We start from the raw sequence: 26,738 nt of genomic DNA on the forward strand, positions 1-26,738 counted from the left end.
AAATGTTTACAGATCTTTTTAAAAAGGTTTGAGATGTAATCTCAGTGTGTTCCAGAAACAGCAGCCAGAAGAGATTTTAGGCCAAAGATTTTTTTAGGCTATCATACAGTGAAGTAGGGAAAAAAACTTCTTGTCACTTTTCTTCTCTGTGAGTTTTTGCAAAGATCTTCTCGGAAAACATGTAGAAAATGCTGGAAGTAAAAAGGGAGGGACAGGAAGAAATTGGCACCACTGTTCTAAAACTCTGCAGAAAAACTGCTTGAAAGATCCTGTATTTGGAATCCATATAATTTTTATATTTGACTTTGCTCTTTAGAAGGCCCTTAACCAGGGGCAATGGCAGAAACCAAGGGAAGACCAGTAAAACTGTATTGTACCCTGAGGAAAGTCAGAAAAGACACATTTCCACTCTATCTTCTAGTCCCTATGGGCGACTTTTCTGGTGGAAAAGTGTGGCCTTGGAAAGGTTGTAGAAGAACTCAAAGGAGGAAACCCTTCATCCTTTGTTTTAGACTAAATGAATCATGGCAGAACTTGATCAGAGACTGCTCTAGGCATCATCCAGAGCAGATTAAACTTTCTTTGGGTAGGTCTATAGGAGGAGATTGTAGAAACACATTATTTCCTCTGAGCAGTCTTTAAAATGGTAACTGATCTAAAAAGAAATAAAATTGGATAAAAATTCTGTATTTCAGTTTATGTAATTCATGACCTAGAGAAAAACAAAGAAAAGTTAAAAAGCTCTCGAGAGACAATGGGATCTATTCTGTCCTCAAATGCATGATTTAGTTACAAGTGGGCTCCTTGCCATCTTCTGAGCTCAGCCACACACATGCAATTTTCTTTGACTTAAACAGAGCATATATTTTTGTGGGCAGAATCTGGACTTTTTGCATACAGGAGTTCCTATTATTTTTTATTATTTGTATGCTATTATAAGGATTATGGCCTCATTATTTTGAGCTTTGGGAAAACAAGACTCTGTGTTCTACCCACTGGAGAGATTACGGCCCAGAAGAACCAGCAGCATGTGAAGGGTGGGGGCAGTCTAACTATCGGTCCTTTACATGGTCATATCTTCTCAATTGCAGAGGCATCACCTAGAAAATAATTGACTTTCTTGAAAAGGATGCTTTCAGATGCCTGACAAATTCTCTGTATGTGCCTTTCCCTTTCATCCCTGCACCCAGCACAACACTACTTCCCATCCCTAGTTTATTAAATTAATATTTATTAAATCCTCATCCTGAGAGCTGAGTTACCCTGAGAACACACTTGGTCTTGTTTCAAACACCTGCTATTAACAGGGTCTACATGCCACTGCTGCCAGATTTTGTGCTCAGCTACACATGTGTCTTCCTTGGATTTAGAGTATATATTTTTCTGGACACAGCCAGTTCTTTTAGGGTATGGCTCTACACAGACATAGAAGCCCATCTGGCTCACCTTTTCTTGGGGTTTGTAAAGGCCCTAGCAGAGGATGCAGAGTGGAAGAATTTGAAGGAGCAGAAGGCAGTGGTCTTACTGCTGTGTTTTGGGATCATACCTGGCGTCTGACATGACAGTGAAAGAAGCAGGAGCACATTGGTAGGTAGGAATTGTGTAAGTGGGCTCTTCCTCTGAATGCATCTCTGTACACAGCGCTTCATTATTTAGTGATTGACATAGAGAATGCAAGAAATCAGATGGACTTAAGGACTTACTCCTATGTGATAGAAGTGAAAGAGTAAGGATAAGACAGAGGATTTTGAGTCCTCAGAAAAGAGCCAAATCAGTGTGTTCTGTCTCTTCTGTGTTCCTGTTTGAATGCCCGCAAGTACAGCTGGAGTTTTGCAGGTTTGGGAGGGGAGGGTTTCAGGGCAGGAAGCAGAGCCAGGGAACGACTGCTCTCTATCCCTTGCCACCCCTGGCACCTTTCCCGGTGGAAGTCAGAGTGGGGATTAACACACATGGAACTGGTTCTGTTCCAGCTCCCCAGGAGGAAAACAACATTTTTTCAAGCTATATGATTCTTATTTGTAGCTACGTGACACGTTATTTAATGGCTGTGAAATACTGCATTGTTCTGATTTTGAAGATGTGCATATCTTTGGAGGACCACTCTCATTTTTCTAAATGCTTTTTAAATGCAACATTTACAAACACCTTCATTTTCTTGTTGTTGCTGACTTGCTCATTGACATTTTAAGCTAAACAGCATATGGCTTATTGCTTTGTACAAGCAATTGTATACAATTCATACATTTTCTGGAATTAAAAAGCCTTGGAAACACGATGACAATTTTCAAAACTACAGGTTTATTCTTAAAACTAGGAGATCTGTGAGGTCTATTCTTCATTTTTACAGATTTTTCCAAGTGATCCAAAGGAGTTGCTCAGGGCATCACAATTTCCTGGCTGTAAAACAACAGAAACAACAGGTGGATATTTAGATGTTTTATTCCCATGTGTGTCCAATGTTTTTTGTGGTCTTTAGATGGAAGGTTATTACTGGAGTGTAAGGTATTAATTTCTGTTATCAGCATCTAAGACGCCTCTTGCTGAAGATTTAAATCAGTTTCCCCTGGAAACATAGGAAATAGGATTTAAAAGACCTCCTGCATCAAGTTCAAACCCGAGCTTTTGCTGTCAACTGCACATCATACAATTGGTTTCATGAAGTGCTCAAGTTTCATGCTGTAACAAGTGAAGTTTCTTGCTTCCCCTGCTCCTGTTGGAGGGGTGCTCTAGGATATCATTCTGGTGCTTCCTCCTAATTTCCTGTTGGAGTTTATTAATGGCCATTTTATAACCATTTGTTCTTATGTCAACATCATCCTTTAAATAGCTCTTCTCCCTCTTTGTATATTTATAGAAAACAGTTATGTTCCCTTTCAGCCTTTGTTTTGTCTGTGTGAACAAGACACTTTTATTTTGCCACATTAGATAGCCCTTCCTCCTCCTACTAGTGCACTTTTTTGGTGCTTGTCCCAGTTCGAAATAATTGTGTTGCATATGGATGCAATAAAATGGGTGACCCAAGTTGTGCACTGTCTGCCTGTACTCTGTCAGAGAAATATAATCCAATGAAAATTAGGAAAAAAACCCGCCACTTTCCTTCCCACTCTCCCTTGTCAAACTTTTTTTTTTTTTTTTTAAATACAGGCACAACATATCTAAGGCTCATGATCACCTTTTATTAGCAAGGAGAGTGATCAAAAATTTTTCCAACTTCTACCTCTTCTTTCAGCCATCTGCTGAAGCAATGCTACCCACCCAAACTGTGTGCCTAAACCCTCTGCTTCATTATTTGTTTTCTGAAGTGTACTATCTTGAGGCTACACTGTCAAATTTCACCTTGTCCCATCCCATTCTTTTGCTTCCCTTTTCTCTGCTTACTCTACAAGATACTATTGGTATTTTTTTCTAGCTTTGTGTAATCAGAAAATTTCACTTGCATATACTCTTTTTGCTGCAGTGCAGGTGTTAATGGAAATAGGACCCTACAAAATGATTAATAAAAAAACCAGTATGTGTAGGACCTGATTACTGATCTCTGTCTATCCCAGTAGATCTATTTTCAGTACAACCTGCAGTCACCTCTTCTCCAATCAGCTCCCCTCAGTTCTTCCAACTGACCTCCTCTTTCTCCAGTTTAAATAATACCCTTCCCCCTGAAATGATGATAATATGATTTACGGATACCGGAGTACCAAGATCTATTGCATTTCCTTTCTTTCGAAAAACCTGATTATTTATGGCATGATCCATTTTTGGAAAAGTCTGATGTGTTTCAACATGTCTCTTGTTTCCTTCACAATTAAATTTAAAACCTGGCATGCAATGCGAGCACATTATGAGTCTGAATAAATGCTGCAACCATTATGCACTTGGTACTACAATGGGTTAATTGTTGCAGTGCAGGAAGCTGACAGGGAGCCACAAGAAGGTGCATGCCTTAATGAGGAGATGGTAAGGAGCCCTGGGGCATAGAATAGGGGCTAATATGAAGGAGAAAACAGTAGGATAGAAAGCTGAGTAACCCAAATAAAGATACATTTGCTCTTGTTTATGTTGCAATTACTGTCTTACATTATCACTGACAAAACTTAAAGTAACTCAATGAGACGGATGTGTGCGTGGAATATTTCTGTCCCAGACTAGGTTTTCTATGTTTTAAGGTTTCACTGGTACTAACTACTCAAAACAACGAGCTATCAGTTAAGCTGAAAACCAGAGCACTACTTTGATGAGTGGACATACTGTTGTTACAGTCAATACTTCTGATTCCAGGGGAGGAATTCTGTTTCCAGCCTACATTTTTTTAAAGGAGGAATTTTTGAAAGACATCAAGTTCCCTTGGTCCAAGGGCAGTCCAGAAAATATTGGAAAGGAGTAACTTTAAAGGAGTAGCATGGATCAAAATAGTTCTGCTTCAAATTCATACTATGCAATGACACTGATCCACTTTGTGACACTTTGTTCAGATTTTCAGGCAAAACTACCACCAGTTACTGTTTAAGATTGGTCAGTAATACATAGAATATTAACTTTGCCTTAGTATTTTGGATTAAATCAGTTCTTTCTTTCTTGGAGGTGGACTGGCAGAGGTAATGGAACCTTGAGAGACACGTGGATCAAAATCAAAGAAAAGTTGTTCAAATCCCAGCAAATATTTAACTTCATGTCCAAAATAGTCAATCAGTCTTATATTATCTCTACCACTTTATCCATTAATTAAATACCTTTGAGTCACATTTCTCCAATAAGGTTTTATAAAAAATTAAATAATTTCCCTTTTTTACACCTGATGCACAAGTAGTGGGCTTTATTATATGTAATTTCGTCAAATGTAACAGCACATGGTATCTGGTCTTCACAAATTGCTAGTTGTTGAACATTCCTTTCTAGGAATAATTAATTGTAGGAATAAATCAATATAACTGCAAATGGAACTAGGATCAAAGACAGACTTACTGAATATTGATAATCATCTAGGTAAACACTGAAGGTAGCTTCCAAGTCAAATAAGATTCTCAAATGCATGTTTCTATAAAACAAAGGTAAATATATAGTCTTTAATAAAACCTCTGTAGAGCACTACAGAAAAAATGAACAGAAAATTAGTAAAAAAAAGTAAAAGAGAGTTTACCTAAACATCAGCTCAACCTTTTTCTTTACTGTAATTTTATTCTCATTTTATTATAATGGATCTTCTCCCTCACTCCTTACATGTTTCCTCTTGATTCTCCAGCCTTCTATGTCCTCCTTGCTTTCTTTCTTTGCAGTAGCAATTACCATACAGGGTCTGACAATAAGTCTCTGTGGTCTGACTTTCAATCTCTCTGAAAGGGCCCGTGTATCAAGTCTCCTCCTTGTCTTTAACAGAGACTGACCTAAAGCATGAAGCTTGCCATTAGCTTACAAAATAGGTAACCACAAGTATTTTGTACTGACTATCTTACAATGTACTTGGCCTCAGTGACACACAAGGGCAATTATTGCCATGAGCTAATTATATACTGTGAGTGGTGAGGGGAAATATTTCTTTTTTTTTCATGAGTTTCCAAAGATCAGCTTTTACTTTCAGGCAGGATTTCCTTATCCTCATGTAATGACAGGAGAGCAAGGATGAAAATTCCTGACTGACCCCTACTATTATTTTGGAAATACTTATCATGTCAGCTGCGATTTTGTTTCCTTCCTTTATTTCTGAAGTCTCCCATTCATTATCTGTTGCTAGAATTTTTATTGCTGTGTAGCCTTGCTGGTTTTGCAGCATGTGTGCACCAAGTCCTGGATAACGGCCAACACACAAACATGGGTGAGGGAGCAAGCAGCAGTGCACTCATTAAGGAGATGTTCTGCTTGAAACATGGCATGCACTTCTGTGGATGTGTGCCTCAAAGTGGGATGTCCTCCCAGAGAAGCAGTGTCAGTGTTACATCATCTCTGGAAACATCCCTGGCATGGCCACATTGGCATGCAGCGCTGCAGCCTCTGTGTCCTGGGGTTCCAACCGAGTAGCCTGTGGGTGGCAGGGAGTGACAGGGAGTTGGCAAAGCTGCAAGGTTGGTTGGGAATTTTTCCTAGCCAGATGCAGAATGCTTCACAAGCCTCAGGGACAGCGCCCCAGGGCAAGCTACCCACTGGCTCAGGAAAACAGGTCCTCAGAAAGAGGAGGGAGAGAACTGCCATGAGCAAAGTCTGGGGGAGGAAGAAGCAGGAGGAGAGTACAGTGCAATTCATCAGCTGTATGGAGAGGGTAGGACAGAGGAATCTGGTAGTAAATGGAAACAGATGGGCAAGTTCACAGGAGAAGAGGTAGAAGAAAAAAACCAAGACTATCTTTGGGAGGATAGTGAGGATGAAGGCTGGAAAGCTCAGAGAAGGTGAAGGAAGCATTCTCCCTCTTGTGATGAAAGACTTTAAAGTCTCTAATATAAAAAGTCCAGGCTGTCTGTTATCAGCACCTTGAAGATGCTACATATTGATGAAGTAGAAAGAAAGACAGGTTTAATTTTCCAACAAGGTGACAGTAGGTAAATTAGTGTTTTTTGCAGTGGTTTATATATCTGATCTGAATATCTGATCTCCCTGTTTTGATGGTACTTTCTCACCACATCCATCCCAGACTGAACCACATTCTGCCTTATCCTTAAGAAAGAAAAGAGTACAGGGTTACAAACAATAGAGAACAGTTCAAATGCTGTAGCCTCCAAAACCTTAAGCTACCTGTAAAAAAATTTTAGGAAACTCCAAGTAAACAGTCTGTGTAAAATTGTGGAAGCAATATCTCTGACTGTTCCTGAATGGAGAATCAGTTCATACAGAATCATTTACTGTAAAAACTGCTACAACACAAATCTTATAAAATTATTCTTAAAATTTAATTTGGCTAGGACAGATTTGTCTATAAACTTAGGAAAAAGATACTAATCCACATTCTTGCTATGTTGTTGTTTATGTGTGTATGGACAACTATTTTGCCATAAAACTCTCTTCTATTGATTTTTCTTAAAGAATATTTTACTATAAGTTATCTGTACTGCATAATAGCATATGAAAAATGACTTGAACCAAATTAGTAATGACAATACTAAAATAAAAATGTATACCATTAATTTGGATCTCTGTGGCATGTAGGAAATTTTTTGCAAATTAACCCAAAAGAAAACATATTCCTGCTCATGTGCAGTTACTATAGAATTGACACTACTTACCTAGAGCAGACGTCAAAGTGATTGAATAATCTGTTCTTCAAAACTAGTCTACCACAAGTGATTGTTTCTCTTGTATGTTCTTCTCATCTCTATATGAGTGGTGAGAGAAAAGACAATATACCTGGATATGCTGTTAGGGGTAATGTTCAAACAAGAAAATATTGTGTATATATTGCTTTAGATCCTGTCCTATGAAAAAACTGCTGAGACCTCTAATTCTCATGATGACACCTTTGGGAGCTGTAGGTATCTTGAAAACAGTGCTGCATGTCACAGTAAGTGTCTAACAGCATGTGACTCAAAGCACTGTGTTGTGAGGATAACACAAGAAATATTTCACGTAGATAATTTCCATTTCCATTTAACAAACAATCTGTTACCCAGATACAATTGTATCTGTGAAGATTCCATAAGCTTAAATTTGGAATGGTACATGAATTTGAGACATGCATTTCAAACAACAACTAAAGAAACTCATTGCAATATGGAGACATAAATATATCTGCATGGAAATCGGGAAATATGGAATTAGTGTTAAATGGTAATTTATTTAAACAAAACAAAAATTGTAAAACTTTATACAGATATAGACTCTTTTACCCAGGATTTGGACAACAAATCAAGTTCCTTGTGATGAAAATTTTCTTTTTATCATCAGTATTGTCTATTATTTGCATTGTGAAATGCCTTCAGGGCCTGAACTAGAAGACAGGTTCCATTATAATGGATATTAAACATATAATGAAAAGGTGGCTTTCCCCACCAGGGTGTTCTTGAGGGAAATTTATGTCCATATTGCAGTCAGAAGACAGAAGTGACTACAAAAAGCATGGAGATACTAGAGCCAGTTTTTAGTTAGGCATCTTGGTAACTTAGACCAAGGAGCACAGGCCCATTGAGGACTAATTACCCTTCCTTCACAGTCAGTTTTGCAAATGTCACGAGAAAAAAACAAGTGACTCTTGAGGGGAAGAAAATAGACTAAGGAATAAGGCAAGTTAGTAATATCATCTGATTCTGCATGTAAACAAATGCTCAGGAGCATATATAGGGAAAGTTGTGAGGTTACTCCAGCGAGAAGGAAGGTTAGAGACAAATATAGAGTTTAGGATTATACCCAGTCTAATTCTAAAATCTCTGCTGGTTGTTAACTATGCTAATTTGCCTGCCATCTTTGTTGCATGTAGAATGCTTCTGGTGGAGAAGCACACAGCTAGCATGCCTCGATGGCAGTAGGGATTAATTGAGTATAATGTCTTTTGGAAAGTCACAGCATTTTCTTGGAAGGCAACAAGGGAAAACCGATAGTTTTGCTATGTAACTGAGTTTCATAATGAAATGTCTTACAGCAAAGCCTTGTTGCCTCATTACTCTTAAACCTTTATTTAAAAAGGCTTTTAAAGTGTATTACATAATTGTACAATTTGAGGATCTTGCTGCACAATTCCATATGAGTTTTATGTTTGGCCTCTCCTAGATGAGACAGCATTAGTACTTAGAAGTAAGGAATATGAAAGTTAAGGTTGAATGGACCATTTCCCTCCCTTCCACAAACACCTTGTGATGCAGTCTAATTGTATTGTCCACTACTGTTGCTCTGTTTTGACATTTTCCAGATTCTCAATTAAACCACTTAACCTGTGACATTGTTAAGTCCATAAGTCAGAAGTCATTACATTATGTTGTTCTGTAGTTTGCTTCAACATCCAAACATCGGTGAATGATTGAACAAAACTTCAGAAATATTTTAGGTAAAGTGCTGCAATATTACGGGGTTTCAGGAAAAAATCTGTGGCTAAAAACTTAGTAAAGGAATTTTCAACTCAGGGTGAATGGTAACTCATTTTCAAATGTTAGTATATGGCTTGTTTGACAATGAGTAGTTTTGAAGTTTTAAATGTGTTTTTCTTTTTATTAATGATACATCATATCCATTCAAACTGACTTTTGAATCTATATTGACTGAAAAATTAGATTCATCACATCTGGAAGTGAGATGAAGAATGAAGAATTCAGTCCTGTTTCGAAAGATAAAGATCATGTTAAAATCACCAGTTATAAAGAGAAAGCATCTACTTATTTAGAGCAACTGTTGTATAGTGACAGTACATTTGCTTTGACTAGATTTCCTTGTAACTTCTGTTGTGAGGCTTTTGGATTATGTACCTCTGACTAATTTACCTTTCACAGGACTGGTCACTGCCAAGCTGTAATGTGCTTCACAGGGAAAATATATCTGAGCAACAGGAACAAAAATAATAGTACAACAGCCTCCAAGCTTTTCAGGCCCTTCAGGAAAATTTGTGTGAATATATCAGTCAAATTTTTAGTGCCACTGACACAAATAAAAATTGTTGAGTTTAGAAGCTCATATGGGGATGCCTCAGTATATACAGGTGTCCAAGAAATTTCAGCCTTGCAGGGCTTTTCTAGGTAAGACTCAGCTTTCTTTTATGTATCTCCTTCGGTACTGATGCCACTGATGGATTTAAAATCCATTCTTTCAGCAATTGTTCTCAGGCTACTTCTGTAATGCATCACAAAGTAGGAAAATTTCCTGGCCTGAGTCCTGCCAATATCACTTGGGGAAGTGAAGAGGACAGGAGAGGTGGAAAGAAAGAGAAGGCAGTTTTGCTAAGAAAGGAAATGAATGATTTATCTCTATATCCATTTCTTCTTTTATATTTAAGCAAAATCTGAAATTATTTCTTCATATTTGGTTGATCAATCAACTACTCTCATAATTAATTTAAAATTAATATAGATTTACTTAGGCTGGCTTAACTTGTCCTGGTTATTAGCATGGTACTGCTGCCTTGGTTTTACATCAATTGCTACCACCTTTTATAAATAAGTGAAAATATAACTTTTCTACATCAATAGAAATAAATCTGTATTTGTACTATAAGACTGTAAAAGTCAACTGGCCTAAAATAATATGTTTCCTCAAAGAGTTTTTATTTTGTATTTGTAAATGAATTGACAATTGATTGATGGACATATCTTTCTGATGTAAGACATATTTACCCGTATATAGCACAGGAGTTGATATTTATGAAGAATTTTCCAAGTTTGTTTACTTTATTGTTTCTGAGAGGCTTACATGAAGTGATTAAAACATTGGTCTTGCAATATCCTTTTATATGAAATGACCACAGTGGACAAAATGAAACACTTATTTTTTAGCAGTTTTTTTTGGATGCATTAATTCTTTCCTATCAATCTTTCTTCACATTACTGTACTTCACATTACTTTACTTCCTTGTAGTCCCCATTATGGACAGCACTGTGATAGATGGGTAGAAAATACAGAACAAAATACAGAAACTCATTCTACAAAAAGTTTGAATATATAGAATTCAGCAATGCAGACATTCACTCTCCATGAGCTTGAAATCTAGGCATAAGATAGGCAATGACAGTCAAAGAGGCAGATAACTGAGGTGATATCAGAAACAGGTAACACCAGTCAGTACTGCAGGTAGTGTTTAAAAAAGCTGAGGAGTAACTACAAATTAGTGACTGCTCAAGGTAAACAAACATGGTTTCAGTAATAAGTGATATTCAAATAGAAAACAAATAGCAAGCATATGAGCATTTTAAGTCTATAATCCATAAAGGGTTCTGGTGATCCCATGACAGACAGCTCAGCTTTGCTCAGACAGTCACCCTGATGGATGCCAGCACTCTTGCTGCACCTAATAGAAGTTACCTGGAAGCTCTCCAGGCATCCCCAGTCCTGGTCTGTTCCAGTGAAATGTTTGGGCTTTTTCTTTCTCCCTACTTTTCACTTACTAGAACTGCTCAATGCACCCTTTTGCACTAGCACACTTGCCCCTTATTTATATGTAATACCAACTCCACTCCACTATATACTGTGCATGCCTCCTTTGACACCAATCTTTTTCAGGCTTTTAAACACTTCCCACCAGTAAGCTCATATCTCCCAAGCCTTGATGGTACAAAGAGTCTGTTAGAACTCTTTTGTGTTTGGTGGACTTGCTTTATTATATGAAGTCATACTTAAACTACAGGGCTTTTCCACAGGGATTAGGTATTGAACAGAACATCTCATAAACTATGCTGTACCTCTTTTTAGAAATTTGAAGAGAGCTCTGTGAAACATTTATAAGAGAACCTTGTATCATAGGAAACTGGAGCTGTATGAGATTTCAGGTAACTGAGATTTATGAACATCTCTGAGAAGTCTGGACATCAGCATACAGGGTTAAGACAAACTTTCAGCAAAGTGTGAGAAGGTTCTCCGTTGCCCAGCAGATTTGTGTGAAACCCCAGTCCACAGAGGACTCTCTCAAGCAACATGCAAATAAGTTTCTCTCAGCCATCCCCGGCAGAGACAGGCTTTCAAGCATGGGGTTTTCTTGAAAAGGATAGAAATGGATATCCTGAGGTGGGTCCATGCTGCCTAAATTTTGGTAGTTCATGGAGAGAGACAATCTCACTCCAAGGATGATCTGAAGCAGTAGCCATTAACAAGACAAACAGCTGGAGGATGAATAAGTATGCAGCTAAATTTGGATAGTGTATATACTGCATACTGTATGTTTCAGACTTCCTTCCCTGTGGAAATAGTGATAAATAAACTCCTGCCTCTTTGTTGCTAGTGGGGGTGACATGAAATTTTAAAATATTAGGTGGGGGTGGCAGATAATGGGAGAGAGCTGTGAGTTAATTAACTGGCATGTCTAAGAGAACTGTGCCTGGAGGCCACTGACAGGCCTGGCAACCCTGCGTGCAGAGCACTCTACAAGCACTTATGAAGAAATAGCCATCAGCCCAAAGAATCTGCTGTCCAAATAGGCAAGAAAGGTGAGAAGAACAGAGAAATGTGGAAGGGTAAACTATTTCTGAGAATTGCTTCAGTTGACTACTCCCATACTCAGCAAATCCTGAGGAAAAATCTTAAACAACCCTCTCATTCAGCCAGAGCCCTCAGCCGATGCTTTTCAGTGCAGTTCTAAAATGTTTCAGCAGCCGTCAGGCAGAAAACGCTTCTAATGAGAGGATGTTGAGTACCTCATGGATGTTTCTAATTTCCCAGACCACACGGTTATCAGTTATCCTGGCAGAAACTCTAATTCTGACATCAGTGTGTTTCACTGATTACCATTCCACAGGTAGCAAAGAAGCCTAAATTGCCAATAATAGTTGAGAAAGAGTTAGTGAATGGACAATAGAAGGCAGGCAGAGAGATTCAGTTAGGAATTATATAAACTATAAATTGCCAAATTTTATCATTTTACATATCTCTTTTCTTGTACAAGTGGAATATTACACAAAACAGGCCAAAATAGGATTTCCAAAGTGACTTAATCTGTGGTGAAATAGCAGGTGCAAGGAATTAAAAGTACAGTAATCAAAATAAAATATCTTAGAAGAAGACAAAAAAGAATCAAAAGGCTTTTAGCTTTTGATAAAGGGAATCCCATTGTATAATTAGATCATGAACTAAGGCCTTTTACCACTGCAAATTCACACTGTGAGCTGTTTAAGTGCCATCTCTTGATTTTCCTACAGCAGCTTCTAATAGCAAACCCTGTTCTGCTTTTCTTTGTGCAAAACCAATCACATCACATCAAATTATACAACTAATTAACACAAACTCCTTAAAAAATTGCATATTATTTTGGCAAGCCGAATTAACGTCAGTCCCCTGAAACCATGTTTAGTAATTCCCACTGACTGTAGTAACGCCTACTACTGAGAGAAGGTCTAATCAACTACAGGCTCTCCTGCTGATGAGCTGAACCAAGTAACCAGATGTTTCTGCCTTCCAGGCTAATGGAAATGTCATGCATGCTTTTCTCTCCACCTAGGTGAAGAACTAATTCCACCATGGCCATGGTCTAGGTAGCTCTCTCTCTGGTGCTGCTTCTGAGAGGTCCTGCTAGTTAATCCTGAGCAGACAGGTGCAGCCTTACCAAAGGTGTTCTGGTTTAAACCAGCTAATCCAGCTTATCAAGTCAGCTTGCTGCCAAGATTTTCTTACTCAGGATATGGATAGCAAAGAGAAAACTGATGAGCATCACTGTGGAAAAAAATTTTATCTGTCATATTGTGCTGTATGTAAAAGCTGGGCAAAGTATGCTTTTTTGTGTATTGGTAAGAGGTCCCATTGGTATTAAATTACTTAATGAGATGTCTATTGCAATTAAAAGAGTCATAACATTTATATTAACATTTTAAAGCTTGCTTATTTCAGGAGTGTCAGTTTACATGAGTCTAAATAGGCGATAATGAACATGATGAAGTATTCCATATTAAAACTGAGTACTGTGTAACTGTCTAGTAAAATCTTAATATTAAACTACACTGTATAACTTACAGGGCAGAATAAAAGCTTCATATTTAGATGTATCCCATCTTGAATCTCAAATAATGCACTTAACATTAAGTATGAATACAAAATAAAAAGAAATGCATTTACATATAATCTTAAAAAATATATCTACATGATATATCTATTTAAAAAGCTTACAGTATACTTTGATGGATGATGCAGTCATTTTCAGAAACAGCAAACTGTAATTTAATGACAATGTGTAATTAATTAATAGCAATATTTTCTAAGTTCAGCTGACTTGTGCCTCTCATGCTAGATGCTAGTCCTAGATTATGTATCAGTAAGGCCTATTATTGCAGATGCTTACCTGGTGAAGGAAAAAGATATGTGGCACATTTAAAATACTACTTAAGGAGGAAGAGAATTAGGTTTATTCATGTAGACTTAGTTTGAAAAATGCAGAGAATGTATTAATTTCAGACCCCACCCACAGCAGCTAAGTATATTCTTTATTTTGCTTTTCAATAAATCTCCAGTAGTATATATAGACTGTAAGCACAAGTTAGTCTTTTTATATTTTAAATTTCCTTAACATGCTCATTGCTGTATTAACATCTGTTCTGAAACTCCCACCACCACAGCAAGGAGGCATCAATTAACATCAGTTTGGAAGTGACAGATATTCAGTCAAGGAGGAATAAAACTCTACAGCAATTTTTGCCAGCAAAATCTCATCATGTGTGCAAAGATACAGTCTACTGGTAGCACCAGTTCGATATTTGAGGGGATGGATCACTGGAAGAATGAGGTTTGCCTCTCATGAAAGGAGACATGCATGAGCCCTTAATTGTAAATTCAAAGATAAGGCCACTGAACTGAGGGTGACCTGGCTCTGGTCCCAGAAAGTTGTGTTTCACTAGATTTAGTTTCTACAGCAGAGAAATCTAGCAGTGTGAGAGGCAGTCTTTCAGGCAGCTAGATGCACTTGCCAGTGAAATAAATATTGGAAAACTGAAATTTACCCAGGACGCTGAGAGCTACTAGAGTGGACCATAGACTACCTGACACCTGGTCATCCTGTATCACTTAATGTGCAAGGTAGTAGTTACTAAAACAATGGATCTTTCTGGCTGGATTTCAGAACTGTATCCAGGAATAGTGGAGTTAAAAAACCCTGCTATTTGATAATGGAAAATATACAATGTTATGCAAATATCCATGTCCAAGAAGTGAGAAAAGAGTGTTCAACCGTCTTGGCAATTGTACAGTTTGTACAGTTCTTCCAACAGATTCCTTTGCTTGGCATGCTATGACTTTACAAGCTAGAGTTTCATTGAGTATGGTTGAGAAATCAGTGGAAAAAGAAGAGTGAAAAAAAAATGTATGTACTGTTAGTGCTTTCCTTGACAAACAAACAATAAATCATTTGCAAAGAGAGAGAGAGAGAAACGAAATTAAACAGCAAGTAGGGCTGGGGTGGTTTTCTTTTTTTTTTTGGTTTTTTTTTTTTGTTTTTTTTTTTTTGTTTTTGTTTTGTTTTGTTTTGTGAAACAAATATTTTGGCTGCAAACTAATTTGAGATTATAGGAGTATGAACATTTTCAGTAAAAATGTTTCCCTTTCTAAAAGGAAACTGCTTTCCTAGTGGTTTTCTAGTGAGGAAAAGGTTACTTTTATAAAGTGTTTTCTATTGATCTGATCAACATCTCCATGATGGAATGACAAGAATTGAACAAACGTTGCTGAACTTAGATCAACTTAAATGAAGAATTTAGATCAACTGATTTTGGGCCAAGAAAAGCTGTCATGAAGTGTAAGGCACCACCATTGGCATGAAATACACTGATAGTACTTATTCCAGTGGGGAAGGCATTTTTCAATTTAAGGAAAGATTCAGAGTAAAAATAAAAAGTACATATATGAATATGTACAGGCAAATACAAAGCAGAACAGTGTAAAATTATCAGACAGTTCACAGGATAACACTAACATAACTTTGGTCCCTGCACTTTTTATTCAGCAAAAGGTCATTGGACCTCATTCATCCTGCTCAGCAGATCTTGATTTTCTGTTAATGTAATGTTGGAGAAGGAATAACAAAACTTTGTCCTAAGCTCATCCATGAGAATCTTAATCCTGGCACTGCTGTGTTCTGAATAAAGCCTTCAATTACCACATTATGTAACATATTGTAGTAGGGTAGTCTGGAGAAAAAAACTGAGGGTGATCTGTACTGCTGCAGGTCTGGGACTGAAATCAGGCTGAGCTATAGGTGTTTGTTTATGTGTTGCTCACTCCTCTCTGACCAACTGTCTATCATTCTGTACTCAGCAGTATCATGAACCTTTCTGTGAGGCTGCATGCCTGGGCAGTAAAGATAAATAAAGAACTATTCACAACAAAAATAATACAGAGGAAGAACAACAGCTGAGAAAAAGAGTTAATGGAAAAAGAGGAGAATGATCTAGGATATCTGTTCCTTCGTGAAGTGGTCACAATTTTATCCGCTGTGCTGAATGTCTTCTAGCATAGAGGAATCCTGTGGCAGTCAAGATCACAGGAATGTTCAGTTGTATCATACTGGAAGTCCATTTGGTCCACTGCCCTGTGACAGTGATCAAAGCCACAACTTCAAAGGAAGATGCAATGAAGTATGAACAAGACGCTTACAGACATATCCAGCTTTTGGTTCTTCTTTCCTGTTCTAGACAAGAAGTGAATGGCTTGTGCTTTGTAGCTAGGGAATTTCTGCCTCTTTCTACTTTAAAACTGTTTTAGGATCATTGTGTACCTTCTTTTCACATACAGAAACCTTTCCATTTAATTTCAATACAATCGAGATAAAGTGTAATCTTATTGCATGAATTTCTCCCTATTTCATCGACACTGTGTGATTAACTTTCCATATACATATTTGCCTACCTCAGTGGATAAAATGCTCTTTTTGGCAGTCCAGTAGCCTTTGAAATACTTAGATGAACAAGCTATCTGTTCAAAAAATTTCATCCCCTTTGCTCTTTGCAATGCAAAAGCTTCAAAGGTCAGTTCAGACAGACTTTGCACACTCCAGAGGTGTTCATAATTTAAACTCATGGATGCATTTCTCATGCAGGCATATAAGCAGTTTTAAGGTATATTTTCTGTGTTCATATGTTTATTTCTTAATAATTGAGCAAGATGATGAAAACTCTAGTAGAGAAGGTAGTTGCTAAGAAGGGACCATCAGTATCAGTATGGAGGCAGAAAGTATTTTGACAGACTTGAAATTATACAGCAGCGTAATTATTTCTCTTTCTCCAGTTATTCCAAGGTTAACAAGCTACGTTGAATTTCCTCAAGAAGGAAGAAAAATTCTTCGGCTTTGGGCGCACGCACTTGACTAAACATTTTGGAGGAAAATATTTCTTCCTTCTGTGCTTGTACTGCAGCTGAGGATAAAAAAAGAGGTAACACTTCCTTGACAAAGCCTTCAGACCACCTTTCTGTGAAGTTCTTAAAAGATAGCAAGAATACAAGAAGGTCTAAGTACTAAATACACCTGAATTTAAAAGTTTTTCTTCATTTCAAGTGTATGGATTACATTGACTGGAATATGGTATTTTCCTTACTGTGCGTAAGACCAAATAGTGTCCTGACTTGTGCACCACTGGAATGCTGAATTTCATTTTACAGACTGGGATAAGTATTTGCAGATTTTTTAAAAGGAAAAATTTGTAATCTGACAGTGATCACTGATTTATTTTACATCTGGGTCTTGAAAAAGACCTATAGTCATTCTATTGAGTTTGGCAGAGCTTTCAAGTGTGAACAAGGGCATAAACGAAAAGCCATGGAAGAAGTCAGATTTTCTATGAGTCTGTGTACCATAAAAATAATAACAAGGGGAAATGGAAAACCACTAAAATAAAGACTGTGATCCAGTTTATGTCCACACATGGTAAGGTATTATCAAACAGTTATTTCTCCCAGTTAATCATTAAATGCACTCCTACACTCTTAAAAACTAATGTGAGGAACACTTTTAGGACAGAAAAGTACACACAATGGATATGTGAGTAAGAAGCATGTGAACCAACAAAATAACAGCTCTCTCTTCTGTAGAGCTCTACATTCTTTTACAACTAGGTTGTTTCATTAATAATTCCAGAGCATTAGAATGTATTGTGTTATTCTGTAAAGCTTGTTGTACAGAAACAATTCAATAAATGAAAAGTCTGAATTCTAAGTATTATTATTATTTTTGTTCAGATTTTCTTTGTGGTGCAAAATTCTTTTGATTGCTTCAGACCTACAACAATCCCCTGTTGTTTATCATAAATAACAAGTTGTTTTATTTCTCTGGGCTTGCAAGTTTCGTTTTATTCTGTTGCTATAATTTCTATTCATTTTTAACATGAACACATTTTCCTACAGAAGTAGTCTTGTATCTAACTGTACCTTGTGATTTTTTTGGCTGTGAAAAGCATTCTAGTTGATGAGAAAAGGGTGAAAATCATTCCACCCCCTCACCAGAGTGAACTGAACTTTCTAAGGATATATTTTTGCCCCTTTTTGAAAAGGAATAGGTAATGCTTCCACTTCTGGCTGCCCACTTGCTAGACATTTTATATACTGAATTCAGAAACAATTTAGTGGTGATGCCATTAATTTTATTTCCGATAGAATTCTTATTGTGTCAGCTTGATCCTGCACTGTCACAAAAGAATATCGACTTTGAATAAAAAGCACTATTTAAAACACCACACTAGGTGCTGATTTTACCAGTATCACCAGTTTTGCAAAATCTTTGAAAACTCTGCAGTCTTTCATTTGAATTTAATTTCTCTGTGATGGGTGAGGAGAGGGAATTGTAGCCTCCATGACAAATTATAACATTTCTATTTATCTTTCTTCTCTACTGAGAACTTTGCATATTTTCTATACTGAAGGTTTTTAAACTGTGATCTTTTAGTTCCTTCCTTTTCACAATCAGAGCCCTGTAGGCCCCTTAGTCAAGGATTCACTGGTTCTATGAAATTAGACAGACTGGATCACGCTGGTCATCTGTTCCCTCTGCCATTCTGCACTAACACAAGAGAGTACATGTGATTTACTTCAATGAACTGTGACTCCCACAGTTTCCCAGTGTCCCCTGCTGCAATCCTTAACAAAGATGTGATCAATCATTTTGGTCTTCATTCAACTGGGAAAAATGTGCTAAGAGGAGTACCTCTTAAGATGACCAGAGTTTGTCTTTCTGTCTAACAGACTGATAAATCTGTATAACCGATTTATACATTTTTTCTAACTGTACAGGAAAATGAGTTACAGCTAATAACATGCCTCTGATAAGAGTCTATTGACATTTTAACTGCTGAAGATCCATTTTAAACCAGCAGAATCTAAATATGCTGGGGGATGGGGAGCTGAAGTGTTACATCTGCCATTTATTGTGGTTGGGACTCCCACAACCACAGGGGCAGCCTACAGTCAGTAAGGGTGAATTCACAGGCCATATCTTTATTTTGCCAACTCTGCAATGCATATCTAAGATGTATCCTTCTCTCAATTTCCACTACTTACAACTCACCTTAACTTTTATCTGGAGAACTGCATTTTTTTTCCCTTTCAGGCACTGACAGCTGCTGTTGTTTCCTCCTTGTATCTGTTGAAAATAAACCACAATAACCATTTCCCAAGCTCATGGAATCACTGCCTTGAATCCTTCTAGCGTTTCCTTTCCCCATCACATTACATTTCTCATCTTCTTGGCTTAGCTTATAAGTACTTCATGATGTTGTTCTTGTCAGCATCTCTGGCAGATAGATATCCACCACCTACTAGTTAAAGTTCAGATGTCAGGGGTATCAGTGGCATCCTCCTCCTGTGGGAGATCACCCTCACCAACAGTTCTAAAAACCACTTCATTATCTTTTCCAATCTTTAAATGTCTCTGACTGCATATGAATGAAGGAGTCATTTGCTCTGCTTATGTAGGTATCTTTACCTGGACTAGTTTTCTGTTATCTTCAGTGCAAAACAATACAGCTTTTATGGTGTAACTTATCTGACTTATTTCAGGCATCTACTGTGGATGGAGATGAATCTCACTGTGCAAATGATTATTCCTTCTTACTGACTACCAGGGGAGTGTGTGGTTCCAGTTCAGATGCAGATGATTTTACAGCTATTCCAACTAGCCTACCTAGTTACCTAATGATGGGTGGATATAAATTATATTTATACTCTCTAGATATCTATGAATTGAAGCACTCAAATTTAGGTGCTTACAGCATAGGTGTCAACACATGATTTAGAATCTCCGTTACATCAATGGAGCTCTAGCTAGTACAGGTGATGGAGCCTGGAGGAAATTTCAGCTGAGCTAGAGCCAAATCCTTCCCCATTACTGTGGTATATAGGTTCAGAAAACTCTATCCATCTGTCTAGTAGGCAACTATGATTTGTTTCATATTGCAGCTGGTGAACCTATGATTATTACCTCAGTTTACTCTAACAATGGATTATTAGAGTCAGTTAGTGAAACTACTTCTGCTAAATGTTCATTTATTTGTTTTTTTCCTTGAGCTATTTGCAGTATAAAAATATTAAAAACATGAGCTTTAACACATACACAGTGTTTTTGGAGACTCATGAGGGTAAATACAACACTATTTGGGAACACTGCAATGACATGTCTTCTTGTGAGTAGCACCCCAGAGGAGTGTTATCAGTTTGAGTTTGAAACTTTTCTGTAAGAAAGAAAAAATATTCATTAAACTGAATAGTGTAGAACTTTGACTCTTGTGTGAAGTTAAAGCAACAAACCTTCCCCTAAGAAAAGCATACTAAATCCTAATACTAGTTAATCCAACTTCCCCTGTTGCACACAAATGTTATTGCCACCCATGCTTCTGCACACTATTTTATAGAGGATCTCTACTCTTAAAACAAGAGACATTCTAATCCCCTTTTTCTTGATTCCCCTGCTCATATCTGGCATGACCTCCCATAATTTCCAGGATGCAAACCTAGCTGTCTAACGACATCAGCAAAATAACTGTTTAGAGAGAATTATATCAAGTATCTTTTCCTTTAGACAAATCATATCTTGAAATGAACTCTTGAAGAAGTTATACCCTTTTTCTTTTATCATATGCAGTAAAGTCATAGCTTCTTATTCACCGTTTTTTTCCAAACAAGCATAATAACCAGCCATGAGCTTGAAAACTACAGTCCACGTTCCTTTCCTAAACTTTTTCAGCTTCTTTAAGACCATAATTTTTTGCTCTCCTGTTAGATTTCAGGGGTCACTGTTGGCAATCTCTTGAAAAAAAGTTGAGTATTCTCGGTCCCTGGACTTCTCTGTTTCAGTCTTTGTAGGAGAAGCTTTCATCTCAGAAAACTCATCCTGTTTAAAGCAGAAAGAAGCCACTTGGCAACGTAATCTCTTCATCTTTGGTGCATATGGGAAGGCACTGACTGTGGAGCACTGTACCTGTGTGCTTAGCAGTCAGCCTCTGCTTTATCTGTATTAGTACAATTGTTTTGGAGTAGCAAAAGGGAAGGAGTTTGAAAAGTTATCACAATACCTTGACAATGGGTCTTCTGTAATCCAAAAAGTAACATGTACACACCAGAGGATAGTGGGGATACTGTGTGCTTTACTACAGCTGGTGAGACTTATTCTGCCTGTAAGAATTTTGCTGGTTTTAGTAGCCATACAGAATTATATAATTCCTCAGAAATGTGAGGTTAAGAATAGACCAGTAGAAAAATAGGGTAGTAGGTTGCAAACAAAGTATGTTTAGAGTTTGAGTCTAGCTGCCAATATACGTCCTTGCCCTTTTACCACAGATTGCTCATGGGGACTGAATAATATTTCAGATACATAGTGTAGACATCACAAAAAACTTCTGTTGTATAGACACACGCACACACTACTCTCTCACCCCCACTCCACTCCCACAGACATGCACAAAGGTAATACCACAGTTGTTCATATCTTATAAAAATCATAAATGGAAATCTGTATAACAGAAAAACGTGTTCATATTAGTGGATAGTTATGGCTAGCTTTACTTGCATATATTCAATGTACTCTGAACTATGGGATATCAGACATGATCTGCTTTATTTTGAGCCTTTTCTAGCTCCAATGAAATCAGTGGCAAAATTCCTACTAAATTAGGTGATGCGTGTTCATCGGAAGAGGAAGTTGCATAACCATATATATATATACATTTTACATTGTAAAATGTCACTTAAATATTCCATACTTATCACTTGAAGCAATTTTCTTCACAAATCTAAAGAAATTCCTCCTCATAAGTTAAAAATAAAATTGGTGTGAATTATACTTTTCTGAAGAAAATAAGAAGTTGAAAAACACCCCCTTCACAGTGGTGTACATGTGTGCATATCTGTATTTGCCTGTGTGTGTATATGTTTGCTCATATTTTTAAAAGAAATTTACTTTTGTGCCTCTATCTCAAGCAGACTGTCCAGCGTGGGATGAAAACATTGTCATACACACATAAAACATGCATCCAGCTGGCCAGTGTTTTCTTATCTGTTACAGATTTAAGATCTTTAGCTTTACACATTTCAAATTTCTCAAAACCTGAAAACCAAGGAACAAGAGCTGTGCACAGGAGAAAATCTCCTTTCATCACACTGGGATTATTTTTCTATCCCAGGTGCTCGAGCCTGGGCTTTCTCTTAGTCTAATTGATAACTGTCGGGCTCCTCCCCTTAACCCACTGACTTTTGTGCGTTCCCTTCCCGAGTGACTACTGTTTCACTGTTCTACCTCATTCACTTATGGTTGACCTGGAGCTCCTGGGTTAAGCTTCCCCACTGGTATTCAACCTTGGACCTTATTATTGTTCTACTCATCTGACCTCTGATACACTAAATTCTAACAAGGTGATCTGAAAAAAATCACTCATTTTTTTTCTGTGTGGTTTCATGGCTCGTCTTTTACTGCTCTTGGCTGATGTTCTTTTCTCCACTTCAGACCACCAAGTGCTCTGCTTTAGTTTGTCAATTTATAGTGCTGTCATGGTTTCAAATGCTGTGACCATTGTGTAGAATATACTCTCCTGACCTCTGAAGCAACTTTCTGTATTTCAATTGTTAACTCATTAGAGTTTGGAAGAGCAGCTGAAAAGGGAATGGCCTTTTTCCCACAATTGCTTCCAATGAGATGCTTGAAGAGTCATCACAGTCCAGGATTAAGAGAAATCAAGAGGATGCTGCTAGAAATTAACTCCAGTTATTTTGCATTCTTGCCTAAAGGAAGCAAACTAAACCCCTCAATGCCCCAGAATACTGGTATTGTCATCATCAGTTCACTACTAAGATGCAAAGGGAAGCATATCAATAAAGCTAATAATGAAAAGATGAATCAGAAGAATCTGGTTTGGATAATTCACATATTTTGACAAAGTATTCCAAAATACAGACAAAATATGTTCTTTAAACATAAGTTTTATATTTTACTACTTTCACTATCCTCACACTTTGTTCACACTGGCCCTTTGTCTGGGTTCTGAGTCTTGAACTGGCTTCTCCCAATCAAGTTTTTCTAATAAAAAGTGTTTTAACCCTCTCCCTTTGACAATATCTTTTGAAGAAGAATAGAGAAGTGAATGGACAATACCAGCAAAATTTATTCTGAAGTCTAAGAAGAGTCCAGTCTTAACCATATTTATTACAACCCCGCCTTGTCCAACACACTCCTTCCCTTCTTTCTTTTCATTTAAGTGGGGAAATCACCTTACTCAGCAAGCAAATAAAGAAGTGCTTCTGTCATTTATGTAGAGTTTTATAGTGCTAGCAAAAAGTTAATTATTTTCATACTCTGAATTTTCAGATCGAGGCACATTTTTATTCTGAAGTTTCTTTGACCAACCAATTTCTAAACAGCAAAAACAGCATATGGTTTTGCCATTTAAAATAATTTAGCATAGTTGAGTACTTAGCAGTTCTAAACATGTAATGTCTAGTTACACGTGCACAATCTAAAAAAAAGAAAAAATTCTATCTTTTCTCCAGCATCACAAGTATTTAGATCAACCACAGGTTTTGATTTCAACAGAAAAAAAGAATAACTTTTAGGACCTCATGGTAACTATGCTTTTAACAACATTCTTAATTTTGAGAGACTACCTGGTACAGTGTTCTCCTTGGTAGCACTAATCATGGCTGCACAGTTTTCTGATAACATGAAATACTTGAATGCATCCTTCATTTTTTTTTGTCAGAGAATCATAATAACAAAAGCTTGCATTTTTGAATAATTTTTGAGTCTCACCATCAAGTCTTTCAGAGTACTTTGCAAATACTAATTTAAACTTCACAATTTCCCAGAGAACAAGGCTAGCTTAGGTGTATCTCTACTGATTTCACTTAGCATGGTACAGAAATGACACATTTCCTCTAGATACTGTAATAACTTTTTACAGGTGGATAAATTGAAGTATTGGCTCACAAGTGTCCTATCCAAAAAATACAGACTGAGTCAGTAAGACAATGAAATTTGTATTTCATATCTGGTTTTCAGCCCTCTGAATCACTTGCTAATTCTTTCATCATGCTTGATGATTTAACATTTAACAATTTTGCTCTGTTTAAGTCCACCTGTTTCAAAAGACACTCTTGTAAACTGTCTCTAAACAATATTAGCATAAGTTTTAAATAATTAAAGCAACGGAAATTAGAGACTATTTTACCAGAATTTAAATTATGGAATGAAATAGAAGGAATATAATCATTATAGAGTTGATGCTGCCTAAAAACTGTAAATGCATTTGATTGCCTATGTTAGACATCATTAGACTATTTACTTTAATAAAACAGTAAAGCCAATACTATACAGCAGCTTAAATCAATTTCCCTAGAATGATATTACAGCTGCCAGATCTTCCAAAGTTGAAGATCATTTCTTTTCTGAAAAGGTAAGAAGCCTTCAAACATTACAGTTCCATTAAAAAAAATATATATTTGCTTGGATGCTAAAAGGATATCAAAAAGCAATTTGTGTTAGTGTTTGTACAAGCAATTGCAAAAAAAAAAAAAAAGAAAAGAAAAGAAAAAAAAAGCTGGCTGATTGTGTTGCTGTGCTTCTTCTGCATCATTGTTTTTAACAGATGGTTTGCTATTACAACTGCCTTTACCTCAGCAAGAGTTTATAACCCTGCAAGTTTGGTTTTTTTTTGTTTTTCTTGGTGTTGTTGTGCACCATTCGCATTTAAAAGTTTATGCGGGTTACTTTGTTGGTGCTTTGAATCTCAGTTAATTCTGGTCTCTTATAGTGTTGGGATGGTATTTACTATCTGTGCTTGATCTGCACCAAACGTATTTTGGTTGTAAATAGAAGGTCTTCTTTTATGAGGATGTTCACTTCACAGCTTGAGCAGTGTAATTTTTATACAGGTCTCAGCAATCAATAAAAAAGCCACAGGAGGAATGATTTATCTTGTTGGTTACAGAGACTGTCACCGAGAGAAATTGTAAAAGATCAATTTACACAACCTGGTGTGAGAACGTTATTGATATAACACGGCTGATCAGTTTCTGGTAGTCTATGGGTAGGCGGAGAGAGAGCCCTGCCCTCGGATAGGGCCACTCACCAAGATCTTAATAGACTCGCTGGTCCATAAAATGGACATGAAGCCAATGAAGGGTGAGATTCTGCGTGCGCACGCTACACTGAGTGGCCTGCAGGAAAATGGATTGGCTCAGCTCCGATTAGTTAGTTAAGCAGTGTCATGCATCCTCTTTTTTTTTCTTGTTGCTTTTTTCTTCTTCTTCTTCCCCCTGCTCCCCCTCCTACTGTGAGAACTGTTCACTTGGAGGCTCACTGCCTTAATTACAAAGGGCCCTTTTAACTACAGGTCACAGGAGTTGGCTCACTTGACAGGAAATAAGGAAACAAGCTACCTTCCTGGAAAAAAAAAAAGAAAATCAAACTTCCACTCCTCAAATTAGTTAAATGAAGCTTATCAGCACTTGTTAGTTGATCCTTTGACAGTCTGTTAATTGCAGCTGGTACATTAAGTTATGTTATAACCAGCAGGACATATGATTAAAAAATAAATAAATCTACGGATATGCCACACAGAATTGTTGGTGGAGAAAACAAAGTAAGAACAATGTTGAAACTTGCTGTAAATATCACAGCACAAAAGACATTTATAGACTATTTTCTTTCTTATTCTGTGGAATTATATTGCATGCTAACTGAAGGGGTTCATTTGGATCAGAAAAGGACTGCTCTATACAATGAGATTAGAAAGTTTCTCATTGCATCTTAATAAAATCCAACATTGGCTACTTCATCAATATAAGTGGTCTGTACCTATGGATGTTATACATGCAGCTTTTAACATACTTCTCCTGATATGTGCTCTCCATTATATTATTTTATTTACAGACAATAATTTCTTACTGTTATTACTGGAGGGAAAGAAAAGAACATAAGCAGCATTAAGAAACCCCATGGCAGTAGTTTCTCTTTCATAGGAAGTGACTCTACAGTATAACTGCTTGCAAAAATAAAAGATCCAAAGGCACATCAAGGGGAAAAAACTGTTTTCATGCATTTAACCTGTTAATTATAGTAATCTACACTACAGTGTAAGTATTGTAACCTGGAATGGGAAATGGGTGATTGAAAGAATGAGCTGACTAAGACAAAAATGATTAAATCCACACTTTGAATGGATGATTTTCATATATAATTTGAACTACACATTCTCAAGTTGTTTCATTTTCGCATTTCTGTACTCATTGGCATGTATCAAAGAAAGACTAGCTGAAATTAATGTTTTCTTACCTTCATCTGCCAGGGTAGTTTAAATACTTCTTCAAGACTGAAAGATGTGTTCTTCTGGACCCATAATATGTGCTTTAAGATGTGTTTTGTGCTTATTATGAAGTAATATTTTGAAATCCTAGCCATCCCAACAATTTTGCTTCTTTTTATCTATGGAAGGACACATAAAAAGGCAAGGTTACTCTCATACCACTGAATATTCAAAGTCCCTATTAGTTATCATTGTCTTTTAATATTATTGGACTGACCAACAGACCTCACTGTGTTCATGATATGTCCTAAGCACAGACAAATGTGCCACATCCCCCTCCCCTGACCCTCTGTGGGGGGAGAGGGGCCCTTTGCTCCAGTTTCTTCATATCTCAAAGTCAGATTCTTTGTTCTGAAAATGGATGGGGTTCAAGTGCTGTCT

General features: G+C 37.1%; 1 long non-coding RNA gene across 1 annotated transcript in view; it reads right to left on the reverse strand.

Annotated features, from left to right (window-relative positions):
- Positions 1–26,467, reverse strand: part of LOC128784824 (uncharacterized) — a 35,338-nt gene extending 8,871 nt beyond the window's left edge. The window contains exon 1 of the long non-coding RNA XR_008429635.1: positions 26,327–26,467. This is a non-coding gene — a long non-coding RNA (uncharacterized LOC128784824). The remainder of the gene's footprint in view (positions 1–26,326) is intronic.
- Positions 26,468–26,738: the final 271 nt, after the last annotated feature.

This window comes from Vidua chalybeata, chromosome 2 (assembly GCF_026979565.1).
Source record: "Vidua chalybeata isolate OUT-0048 chromosome 2, bVidCha1 merged haplotype, whole genome shotgun sequence".
NCBI classification, from domain to species: domain Eukaryota; kingdom Metazoa; phylum Chordata; class Aves; order Passeriformes; family Viduidae; genus Vidua; species Vidua chalybeata.